Source organism: Peromyscus maniculatus, chromosome 9 (assembly GCF_049852395.1).
Source record: "Peromyscus maniculatus bairdii isolate BWxNUB_F1_BW_parent chromosome 9, HU_Pman_BW_mat_3.1, whole genome shotgun sequence".
In the NCBI taxonomy this organism is placed as follows: Eukaryota; Metazoa; Chordata; class Mammalia; order Rodentia; family Cricetidae; genus Peromyscus; species Peromyscus maniculatus.
This window is the reverse complement of record NC_134860.1, coordinates 10,059,819-10,072,953: the sequence shown is the minus strand read 5'-3', so window position 1 is coordinate 10,072,953 and position 13,135 is coordinate 10,059,819. Positions and strand designations below refer to the sequence as shown.

General features: G+C 46.6%; 1 protein-coding gene across 1 annotated transcript in view; it reads right to left on the bottom strand.

Moving 5' to 3' along the window:
- Window positions 1-13,135, bottom strand: part of Frmpd2 (FERM and PDZ domain containing 2) — a 121,272-nt gene that overhangs the window by 93,483 nt on the left and 14,654 nt on the right. The gene's annotated exons all lie outside the window — the stretch shown is intronic.

Genomic DNA, 13,135 nt, shown 5'->3' with positions numbered 1-13,135 from the left:
CTACATGGTAGTGCGGGTTCACCCTGCTCTCATTGCCTGAACTTCCAAAGCACAGGGCAAGCAGAGAGGAGAATTAGAGGTGTTCACTGCACCTAGCCAGACAGGCCGGTGGCTTCTCAGTAAATGAGCAAATAACTGGATCGATCTATCAGCTATCAGATGAGAAGCTGAAGAAATGGATGAAAGACAAGTGACACATAGTAAGTACCCCTCCTCCGGGAGAGCTCACTATACCAGGGAGTGTTCAGAGCCTGCTCTTCATCTCTGTCTGGTAAACCAGATGGACAACCATTTTAGCCTGAGATACACAAGTATGCCTTTAGTCATTAGCTGCCACCACAGAGCTGGCTACAGTGCCAGGGCAGGCCCTTCTGTCAGCTCTTGCAGTGGGAATCCCCCCAAAGAGAACAAGAACCTGAATTTCAGAGCAGAAAGGACACACAGGGAAGCTGGAGGAGGTGCCACCGCCAGGAGAGTGGCTCTCTTTCCTTCTAGAAGGATCCTTTAAACCAAAGCTGACATTTCAACCCCTCCCCGCCCCACCCCCACACACACACAAAGATGCCCTCACTAATCTCCCAAGCCCTGCTGGATGCAGCTGGAAGACCCAGGCTGCAGCTTTTTCTAATCTGTTTATGGTTGCAGAGCTTTTTCTACAGCCAGAGCCTGGAAGGTAGGTGTACCAGGCAGGTTGAGTAGGGAGCCCACAGGCACCCCCACTCCCCTGGTGCTAAGCAAAGCTATCTCCTCACCAGCTGCTCAGCACCCTGGGGCATGGAGGCAGACTCCTGGCTCTTCCACCTGGACACCTGGCTCCTAAAGACATTTGACCTGTGAGATGTGATCTGTCAAAAGGAGTCTGTGAGGGCAACTAAGGTCTCCAGTTACAGACAAGAAAGCAGTCCCAGCAGCCAGGTGAATATCTGAGGTGTTCTGGTTATGCTCAATTGATAACACGCTGTCTGTGTTCATCAGAATCGCACCGTACCCATATTTATATAATTAAATGCATCAGTTAAAATTTCCTGGAGATTAATTAGGACTCAGCCCAGACCCTCTCCTTTCTTCTTTCTTTTCCTCTCTGCTCCATTATTTTCTCTTTCTTTTGCCTTTTCTCTTTTTAAAAGTGTCATAGAACTATGGACTAAATATTCCCATTTAGCCATAAGTTTCTAACTCTGTAATGACAGTGAATAATTTTTATCAAAGAAAAGGGAGAAATGCCCTGATTCTCAGACAGAAAACCTCAAAATCCCAGAGGGAGCCAAGACTAGAAGAAGAAAAACAAGTGCAGTGTAAGCCTGCTCTGCAGGTGGCGGCTAGTTGAGACCATCTCTTCTTCAATGCAGCAATTCTGAGGAGAAAGGACAGCTTTCAGCAAAGAACCATGGGTCCTTCCTAGGAACCCTGAGCAATGGCCTAAATCTCACATCTTTACAAAACTTAGTTCAAAGTGGGTCATAGATTTCATATAGTGCACAAAACTATACACTTTCCAGGAAGCAGAAAAAACGCAGGGACTAAGACTGGGTAAAAGGTTTTGTGAACCTGAGCATGATCTGCAAAAGGATGTTTAAGTGATAAGTAGGACTTCATTGAAATTGATTTTTTTTTTTTTGCTCTGAGAAAAATCTCATGAAGAGTATGAAAAAGCAAATTATATTAAGATAAAATGTTTTAAAATCACGTATCAGAAAAGACACACATATTTAGGGTGTTTTTTTGTTTTGTTTTTTTGGGGGGTTTTTTTGTTTTTGTTTTGTTTTTTTTTTTTTGGTTTTTTGAGACAGGGTTTTTCTGTGTAGCTTTGGCACCTTTCCTGGAATTCACTCTGTAGCCCAGGCTGGCCTCGAACTCACAGAGATCGCCTGGCTCTGCCTCCTGAGTGCTGGGATTAAAGGCGTGTGCCACCACTGCCAGCCTAGGGTGTCTATTTTTAAACCCTCAGAACTCATCAATAAGAAAACAGATTCAGAGAGAGCTCGGTGGCCAAAAGCTCTTGCTGCCCAAGCATGAAGACCTGAGTTCGGATCCTCAGAACACATGTAAAAGTTGACTGTAACATACAAGTCTATGATTACCTGTAGCATGATGAGAGGTACAGACAAACAAATACCCAGAAGTTAAAATGCCAGCTAGCCTATTGTACAGAGGCAGCACCATCTGGGGTGGGGTGGACCCTACCTCAAAAAGGAGGAAGTTGAGGACCAATGCTAAAGTCATCTTCTGACCTATTTGCACATGCCAGGGTAAGTGCATGCTCACACTCACCCACATGAGCACTTCCTCAGATGTACAAACACACACAAGAAAATAAACAGTATAATTAGAAAATGACACAGTCATTTCCCCGAAGATATTTACATAGATACCAAATTAAACCCATGAAAATATATTAAACATCATTAGATATTAGAGAAATGCAAATTAAAGCCACAATGATGTGATACTGCATACCCATTGGAATTACTAAGACAAACATTTGTCACAACCCCAAATGCTGGTGAGTATGCATAGACGCCAGATCCCTCACACTGCCAGTGAGACTGTGAAGCGGACAGGTACACTGGAAAACAGTTTGTTAGTATCTTACAAAATTAAACACGCCATTGCTATATGACCCAGCAACAGCACTCTTGTTCATTTAATAGAAGAACAAGAGAAATTCATGCCCACAAAAACCCACCTGTGAGTTGGCTCAACAAGCCACCTTGGAAAAGCAGTTAGCATGAACAGGTAAATCTGAACATTCATGTAAACACACGTGCTCACACACAATCGGGTACCAACCTAAGTGTGGATACTCTGCTCACGGGCTCTCATTGGAGTTGGTGGCCTCAGACACAATGTGTGTGTACATGCATACACATATATTGGCTGAGACAATCTCAAAATTCAAACAGTGCATGTTAATATTCTGATCCTGCCCCTTGGTGCCACCCTATGCCCTGATGTAGAAGCCTATTATTAAGGGAAAACTCTGCCCCTTCCTCTCTTTTCTCTCTCTTCTGCTTTCCTCCCACGAGGTGTGCACCTCTCAAACCCCTCACCTTCCTCTCTATCTCTCTATCTATCTCTATTATCTCTATCTATCTATCTATCTATCTATCTATCTATCTATCTATCTATCTATCTATCTATCTTCCCGTCCCCTCATCTCTCTACTGTAATAAACCATTTCCCTGCGGGTGCAGCGTCTGGGTTGTGTGTCTCCACCCACCGCCCCGCAGCCCCACCGCCATGCCCACATGGACTGGGCCACCCACCAGCCTGCCGCTGCATCTGGGGGATCGCACTGCGTACAGTTCCTAACACTGCACCCCTGCACAAAGGCCACAGTGTGGGAGCCCGTTCTGGGGTTCCTCGTGGCTTTACCCAGCAGGCCCGAATAGAGGATGATCAGGACCACGGGCCTGAGTGCAGGTGTCTGAGATGGTCTGCACTTGGCTGTGCTGGGGGAGGAGGTCTTTTGCTCCACCCCTTGGCTTCTCTATAAAAACCAGAGACAGTCGGGGCCCATTGGAATAGGTTCCAGGCCCTCTCGAGGCTATCCTTTATTTTCCATCTGTTTATCTCTGCAAGATTCTCCGCTATAAATCCTTCTATCTAATATTTCCTGCTGCTCGCACTCAAGAAAACTCTGGGAAGCTGTGGGGGTGGTGGGTAAACGCCCCACACCACAGCACCACCCAAGAGGCACATTGAACTTTGTCAGAAATGCAATTGCAAAATCCAAAGTGGAGAATGTGTGGGTCGAACAACTGGGATCCTCAACAAAGACATGATATACAGAAAGCAAAGAGAGGGAGGGAGGCCACAGAATGCCCAAGTAAGAACCTTCCCAAACCTTCCCATCCAGAAAAGCAGCGACAAAATGGGCAGCTCCCTCCAACACAGGCTGAGACCACAGCTGTGGCTCTTTCTGATACCATTTTTTGGCATTGTCATCCCTGGAGATCTCTCACAAGAATTATTTGTACTAGGGCTAGAGAGATGGCTCAGCAGTTAAGAGTATATACTGTTCTTGAAGAGAATACATACTTTTTTAAAAAAGTAAAGTCCTGAAACTAGCCTCAAACAAATTATTGTCTGTATTGGCCCAATTCAGAGTTCCTCCAGTGACAACAGATATTTCTATGGAGGCATTTTTTTTAAAAAAAAATCAGTATCAATTGTTTAATATTGCAACTGTCTATGATTACGATAACGTTTGTACAGACAACAAGTGAATCAAAAACCCACAGAAAAGCTGGTGAGTAAGAAGACAGAAGCCAATGTGAAATATCTTTAAACATCTCCAAGAAGCTGGAGAGTCACTTTTATTTGTAGAACTATGTCCAAGTTCAGGATGGTGCATGTGCTCTGGAATACTTACAAAGGCTCTAAATATTTACCTCTGGCCCCCCATTAGACCCTGAACAAGTAGAAAGTAGAGGCTAAGCCAGATTTGTGGGCTTCTCAGCAGATGGATAAAGGCATGGCTTTGTATCACTCAAAGACCTGTTGGGAGCACAAAGGTCTTTGGGCTCAAAGATAAACACAAAGGAAACCAGGAATGTCAAACCTGCAGGATTGTTTCTTCAACGAGAGATTTGTATAACCTGTTTTCCCACACAGAAGGCTGGGAATGGAGGTGGTTAATAACCTGGAGATTTGTACTCTCTGTAGGACCAGGCTACACCAACCTCCCACTAGCAGGGCTGGAAGTGGCTAATAGTCTAGGTGACCTTTGCATTATCTGTATGGTCAGGGGCTCCCCCAAGCTCTCACAGCCAGGACTGGAGATACTTAATCATCTAAGTGACCTTTGTATTATCTTTATAGCCAGGGCCTCCTCCAAGCTCCCATAACCAGGACTGGAGATGGCTAATAATCCAAATGACCTTTATGCTATCTGCATGACTGAGACCACACCAGAGCCTCCCCTAGGCCCTTAAGATAATACATGTAGCCTATCTCTGGAATACATCTTCATGGAAGAAGTGACATGTGCTTTGAGAAGAGTTCTGATGTAATTGTGAGGGCTTGTGCACAGGGGATTGTGTTACACCTGGAAACTTTTCCAAATTATACTGTACTTAAATATGCCTAAAATAAGCTGCCTAGTGTCTGACTTTAGAAGTTTTAACCAACACCAGCTACTGAGTCATGCTGAGCGCCTTGGATTTCCTTCTTGCCTCACTCAGATCAACACTCTGATGGCCCTGGTGTTTACAGAGACCTCTGCAAAGACCCTCAGCAAAGGCTAGGAAAACTTATGAGACCCAGGCATTTAAAGATATCCCTCCCCAACCTTAAGTGACAACTAAGCTGAGTGGAGACCTCAGTGGCCACACATGACAGAGAACGCAGAGCTTGGACAGGAAGTTCTGGAAAGTAATTGAAGATACAAGCAGGAACAATGAGGAAGAACTGTGGCAGCCCTGGAGAAAAGCAGGACAGTTGTCCAGAAGTGCTCATTGTGTTATTCAAAATCTTATTTTCAATCCACCCTAGAAAACTACGATCCCTGCAAAGAAACAAGAAATGTTTCCCACAGCGGCTGAAGAGAAGGCTCAGAGGTTAAGAGCACTTGCTGTTCTTGTCGGGGATCAGAGTGCAGCTCCCAGCACCACCTGGCAGCTCACAACTATCTGTAATTCCAGTTCCAGGGGATATTTTGGACTCCACTGGCATTCAGATAACACACTCATACACATAAAATACAAGTAAACAAATCTTTTATTAAGCAGTCCATAAACAGAACAAAAACCAGACAAGTCATTATTCCTAAGGCAACCCAGATATTGGACCTACTGGACAAAGACTTTATTAACTGTTTAAAAAGCATTCACATTATCAACATAAACTGTGTCTAAAGAACAGAAGAAAAACTGGGCATGGTGGTGCACACCTTTAATCCCAGCACTTGTGGGGCAGAGGTGGGTGGGCCTATATGAGTTCAAAGCCAACTTGGTCTACAAAGTGAGTCAGGGCTATATAGAGAGACCTTGTGTCCAAGGAGAAGGAGGAGGAGGAGAAGGAAGGGGAAGAGGAGGAAGAGGAAGGAGAAGAGGAGGAAGAGGAAGGAGAAGAGGAAGAGGAGGAGAAAGAACAGCAACAACTGAGGGAAAGCAGAAGAGAGATCCCTCACGAAGCAGAGAGCAGCAGTGATGAGACAGAAACTCAGAAGAGGACCCCAACAGCTGATGTCATCAACAGAAGGGGCTCACAAACAGGGGGATGGAGATGATGGGCCTAGGGAAACAGAAGAAATAAATAGTGAAGAAAGCTGAGCAACCGCTCAGTTATCTGTAGACACTGTTAGCTTCACTAACTTCCTGGGAGAGGAGGAAGAGGAGCAGGGTGAGTGATGAGCAGGATCACCCTGAATGTAAGGAAAACACTCAGCTACATGTCTAAGAAGCTCAGCGAAGACCGAGGAGGATCAGCTCAGCCAGATCCATGGCTTGCTCAGCTCGATCCACAGCTTACCACCTTAACTAACTTACCAACTTAACCACTGGATAACAAACTAAAGGACATTGAAAGCAGCAAAAAGGAGAGGAGGAACAGCCAGCCAATCCTCAGTAAGACACACACAGCTGGTCTGCCATTTAAACCCTTTCTGACGCCGGGCGATAACTGCGTGGCGTATTCCAAGTGCAGGGGAAGGAAAAGCTGTCGAGAATCCTGTGCCCAGCAAAGCAGTCTTCGAAATTAAAGGAGGGAGGCTGGGGAGACGTCTTAACAGTCAAGAGCATTTGCTGCTCTTGCAGAAGACCCACGTCTGGTTCCCGTCACCCACATGACAGCTCATGACACCTGTAACTCCAGTTTCAGGAGATCTAGCACACCCTCTGCTGCCTCCATGGGCTCTGCACACATGCGGTGCACATAAACTCGGGCAAGCAGACACACATACACACAAATAAAACAAATAAATGGTCTAAAAAGGAAACTCAAAGGGAAATCAAGGCATCCCCACATAAACAAAAATATTAACTTGTTGTTGGTAGGTTTGCCCTCCAAGAATTACTAAAGGGGTCTTCAGACTAAGATGACCAGAAACTAGACAGTGGTGAAGATCCACATGAGAAATAAGAACCCCAGTAAAGGTAACATGAACGGTCAATCACAACCCTTGACTTAAAAGGAAGAACAGCATCCAACCTGAAGAGGACCCCACACATGCTTTATGTGTCCAACAAGCACCTCTCTCGTTGTTGAGGCTAAGAGGCCCTTGAGACCTGCAGCTGCGGTTCCTCTTATAAAAAGTGTCAATATCACAGCATCCACACTGAATGCAAGCCCTGTGCCCACCTCCAATAGCCGTTCCAAAGCCATGATGGCTCTGCCGGAAGGAATGGGCACATTCCACTTTGCTGTGCGAACTCCCTGTCTGACTGGCTCCAGGGCTGCAGCAGTGTGTTATGACCTGCCCTAAGGGTGTGTGGGAGCCAGAGGAGAACACAGATACCTAGAACCATCCAGAGTCCTGTATTCCCTGGCAGCCCTTGGCCACGATCCATATCAGCTGCTTGTGGGAGACATCCCAATGGACAGTGGTAGCCCTGGTGTGTCTACTTCAGAGACACCACCCCACGGCAGGCCTCAAGAACAATCTGAAGTTAGGGTTACCTTTCTCTTCAAATATGGTTTCCAAGCAACTTGACACTTCCTCTGAACAAGATCACACTTGCCTCATGCTTACCAGATGTCAAGCAGGGTTCAGTGTGTTAACTGAGTCAACCATTTAGCCCCACTACAGAATGTAAATGGTGCTGCTGCCAGGCCCATTTTACAGATGTGGGGAGTGAGGGGCAGAGACAGAACAACTTGGCCCGATAGCGTCACGTGGCTTGGGTTTGGGTTCATATTCCTGATCTCCAGGGCAGTGTGCTTTTCCTCCACACTCTGCTGGCTGTGGAGACAGCATGAAGCATCTTACAGAGCGGCAGTCTGGAGCTGGAAAACAGTCCTCAGCCTTTCATCACACCATGATGCCTCTGGGCTTCTCTCCAAGTTTCTCTAAATGGTCTGGTGGGCAAGGTACTGCTGTGCGATGAACTAAATGGGGTACTATTAACTATTAAAAGAAGGCAGGATCACATTACACAGATCAGTCTGGTCAGCCAGCCGGTGGAAATTTTCTGGAAAATCATGAAGCCAGTGGGGGCTGCTTTGGCCTACACACACAACCCCCATGCTCACCTCTCAGGACCCTCCCTGTATCTTGTCTCCATGGACCTCACTATCTGAGGACTTCTGGAGTCCCCTCGCCACCATCCATCCATCCTAGGCTTCCATCCTAGGCTCCTTATATGCATTCATATACTCCCAACCCTGTGCATTTCCAAGCTGTTGCGCATCCTGCCTGCCAAGATTCATTTTGGTTAACCTCCAGCCTCCAGCAACCCTCAACCTAGTTTGGCTCAAGCTAACATATTCTCCTATCTGTGGCCTTTAATGCTTCTTGCATGGGCCATAGAGACAGAAGCTAGAATGTCACCTGTGAGCCTGGCATGGTACTGCTGTCATAGGAGCCATCCTTTATTTAACAGGTATTTATTAAGGGTGTGGTATATTTCGAGCTCTCTGAGTAGATAAGTGGCCAGCATAACACCCTGCCTTTGTGAGGGCTGGGGACAGGCGTGGGAAAACAGGCAGTGAATAGGTAAGCAAATCAAATAACACCCTCCCCTAGGATGACAGGCTGCAGAGAAAATGAGGTAAGCTGATGTGCTCCAGCATACAGTTATGGTGAGGGAGAGGGCACATTAGCAGAATATCAGGAAAGGAGTCTTGGGAGGTGGCATTCGAGCTGAGACTCGGAGGTTGAGAAAGTTCTCAAGGGCGAGGAATTCAGGCAAGGAGCAAATATCCTCAGGTTAACAGAGCTCAAGAACACAAAAGCCCTGCATGGTGAAGGGGATGAGGGCACAGAAGGCAGAGTCTGGAGGCAGTCACAGAGATCGGCAGGAACAGTGCACATTCTTGCCCGGCAGCACCAGGAAGCCTGGCCGGTTACTAGCTCCTAGCGTACAGCAAGCACAGCGTACTTGGAGCGAAGGCTGGCTGGGGCGGCTGTGCCCAGGCCCGCGGCTGAATGACTGAGGGAAATTCAGCACTCAAACACGTGTCAGTCTGACATCTGGGCCTCGCCAGTCATGTGAGCGCATGGTTTTCATCACTGAGGAGGCTCACATCTGCCTCTGCCCCGCCCCCAGGAAGAACCCTGATCCCCGTGTGCGAGGCAGCCGCTGAGTGATCATCACTGGGTGGCTGCTTGTGACTGAAGCCACCTACCCCGGCAAATTCCATGTGTGTTTGCTGTCAAGCTATTAGGCAGTGCTTGCCAGGTGCCGGCTTCTCAAGAGGTGACAGTCTCTGCTGGCCCCAAGTGTCTTTTGACTGAGGAATGGACCTGAACAGTGAAACTCTCCAACTTCCATCGAGGGACTCTGACGTTGGCCCATGGCTTCTAGAGAAACAGGCACCCCTCTGGAATGCCTTGGGAGGGAAGTTGGACCCGGGTTTCTAGGGCCTTTTCTTGTCTCTGGGGGTCAGGGTACCCATGCCCACAAAATAAAGGCATAAACATGCAGCCAAATGTGGCGGTGTGGACAGTGCACCTACCACCTGGTCTCATGGGGACAGGTGGCCAGACTACTCCTTCCTCAAGCTGTTTTCTGTTCCTTCTTGCTCCCTCTCCTCCTAACTGTCTCAGCATCTGTGATGCCTCTCACATCCTCTGAAGCATCAGCCTTCAGGATGTGCTCTCAGGCCCTATATTATTTTCTTTTTTTTTAATAAATTTTTTTCATTTATTTCCTCTATTATATTGTTATGACTGTCATAACAAATTGCCACAAGCTCAGTGACTTAAAACAACAGAAATTCAATGTCATATAGTTTCAGGGGTCGAAAGTCTGAAATCAGTGGGGGGGGGGCCTGAAATAGGAGTGAGAGCCACATTCTCTCCCGAAGTTCTAAGGGGATCTATTCCCCGCTTCTTCCAGTTTCTGATGACTGCCAGCATTCCTGGGGTTGTGGCCACATCATTCCCGGGTCTGTTCTAGAGTCACAGTCCTCTCTTCTACCTGCCCCCATCTTGTGAGCACAGAGATGTTTAAGATCCACTTAGATAATCTAGAACACTCTCCCATCTCAGATCCTGTCATTCAAGTGCATCCATGGTCTCTCCTGCCATATGAGGTAACAGTCGAAGATTTCCAAACTGAGGGTGTGGATCTCCCTATTTTTAGTTGGTGGAGGGGTGTTGTTCAGGCCTTCTCAGGCCCTGCTTTCATTCTATACTCTCTCTCTGAAAAAGATGTGGCTTGAGCTTTAGACCTTGACTCCCCAGCTTTCTGACCCTGTGGCCATGTGACCTTGTGCAGTGGTGTGTAGTTAACCCGGTTTGTTATCTGAAGACTAGGTTCAACAGCTGCTGTAGTAGACCTGTTGAGAATGTGTTAAAGCATTCAGAATAGAAAAGGAGCCAAGCTCTTCCTAACTCCTGTCTTTTTCTGTCTCTGCTGCGACCCTCCAGACAGGGCTTTTAAGCATCAGGACTGTGGCATCAGGATTGTGAGCAGCTTCCAGCGACATGACTTTGAAGATACAGTGTTAATTGTTTCCATCTGTCTGCCAGGACTAACATGCTATATAAACATCCCATTTCAACCTTAGTGAAATGCTTCAACAATCTCAAGGCCCCCAAAATAGACACCCCAGAAGGAACCAGGGAGGGTGTAGGGATCCCAAGGAATTACAGCTTGCAGAACAATCTTGTCCCCACTCTTTGTTCCGTAACCAAACACCACCTCACCTCCTGACTTGTGCCTTTGGAGAGTCATTGGAAACCACCCACCCACATCAGATCAAGATCTGAGTGCAGGCTGCCACAAGACAAGCTGTGTCCTCCCTCTCTGCAAAGGAAAAGAGTCTTCTATTCCATTAATGCCTGTGTTCAAAAGACTAAAGACACCAGAGCTCTGCCTTTCCAGAACTCTCTGCAGTGACTTCTGCATTACTGTGACCAAATACATGACAGGAATGACTTACAGAAGGTGAGCTTTCCTTTGTCTTGGTTTCAAAGACACTCTCCATCATGGCAAGGATGGCAGCTCTTCCCATCGTGGCTGTGGTGGTTTGAATAGGAATGGCCTCCATGGGCTCATATATTTGAATGCTTAGTCATTAAGAAGTGGTTCTACTTGAGTAGGTATGGCCTTGTTTAAGGAAGTGTGCTATGGAGGCGGGGTGGGGATTTGGGGTTTCAGAAGCCCAAGCCAGGCATCTTAGTTAGGGTTTCTATTGCTGTGAAGAGACACCATGACCACAGCAACTGTTATAAAGGAAAACATTTAATTGGGGCTGGCTTACAGTTCAGAGGTTTAGTCCATTACCAGGTTGATGGAAAGCATGGTGGCGTGCAGGCAGCCATGGTGCTGGGGAGGTAGCTGAGAGTTCTACATCCAAATTAGCAGGCAGCAGGAAGAGAGTGTGTCACTGGGCCTAGCTTGGGCTTCTGAAACCCCAAAGCCCACTCCCAGTGACACACTTCCTCCAACAAGGCCACTCCAACAAGGTAACTAAGCATTCAAATCTATGAGCTTAGGGACCATTCCTTTTCAAACCACATACAAGCCCAGTGGATTTCTCGCTCTTCCTGCTGCCTGCAGATCCGAATATAGAACTCTCAACTTCTCCAGCACCATGTCTGCCTGCTTGCTACCATGCTTCCCACCATAACAATCTCTGAAACAGTAATCAAGTCCCAGTTAAAAGCTTTCTTTTATAAGAGTTGCTATGGTCATGACATCTCGTCATAGAAATAGAACATTGACTAAGACAATGGCCAAACAGGAAGCAGAGTGAGAGGTGGAGTCAGGGGCAGGCATGACCTTCAAAGGCCTGCTTTTGGTGACCTAGTTAGGCCAGCCAGGCCCTACTTCCTAAAGGTTCCATACCCTTCTGAGACAACCCCACCCGTCAGTGAATGAGACCTCAAGACATGAGCCTTTGGAGAACATTCCAGATTCATATTATAACAAGTATATAGTGCCTGGAATTTCAGATTTTCATCACTGCTGCTTCTCCACGTGTATCCTTTCTTTTGTGCCCTCCAAGCCCAAACCCCATGACCCATCCACATTGTGGAGACAGCACTGTTATCACGCGACTTTGAGCAAGGACACTCTTGAACTCACACTTCCCCATCCGTAAGGCCAAGACGACAGTTCCTATGTCACAGTTTGGACCTGACAAACGGAGTTAGCTCAGGTGAGAATGGCAGCTAGTGATGTCCAACTCCCCACCTTCACTTGGTGCTCCAAGGTGGATGCCCTCATCTGTACCGTAGCCAATGGCATCCATCTAGAGGTACAATTTAAAGCCATTTGAGGTGGCATGTCTCCCATCCCCAAGTCTTTTACATACCATCTCCTGTATTTGTTATAGTCTCATTCACTTAAGAAGTCTCCCCCATGTTAATGCATTTATTTCCTGAAGAAACCATTTGTTATTATTGTAATGAGAAACTCGTATTATTAGATGTAATGAGAAGAAAATTATAACCATTTTTTTAACGTATTGAATTCATGACAGGTAATATACTCCAGAGACTCTGAGCCTGGGGTCTGGTCTTTTCTTTTGAAAGGAGCAATTAGGTTGAGAAATGGGAAAAGCCTTTGGTTCTAAGCATACTGTCTTCCTGACATTATCTGAAAAATTTAAAGTAAAATGTCAAAAATGTAACTCAAGATTATGAATACCACTTCTGTTCCACCTGAACACAAACGGTCCTGCCTGCCCTTCTAGACACGCCACTTCAGCCTTTCCGAAGCCTTGTGGGACTCCTTCCACGTCCTCGGCATGAGCCGGCCGAACCCTCAGCTGTCACCCTTTATGGCAATGAGTTGTGGGGAATACAGTACTTGACAGCTTTCAGAGTTTCCTTAAACTTTTGCAGTTTCCGTGAAAACACTTTAAACCAAGCAAGGCAAAAAATGGTCCCTTCTCCAGACAAGGAAAGTGAAATTTAATCGCTGTATAATTACAAAAGTCACATGGCTCTAAGAGGGAGGGATGGACCAGCTAACAAGACGAGCTCGGGCTACCCCTGTTTAAGTTGCCATCCACTTTATTT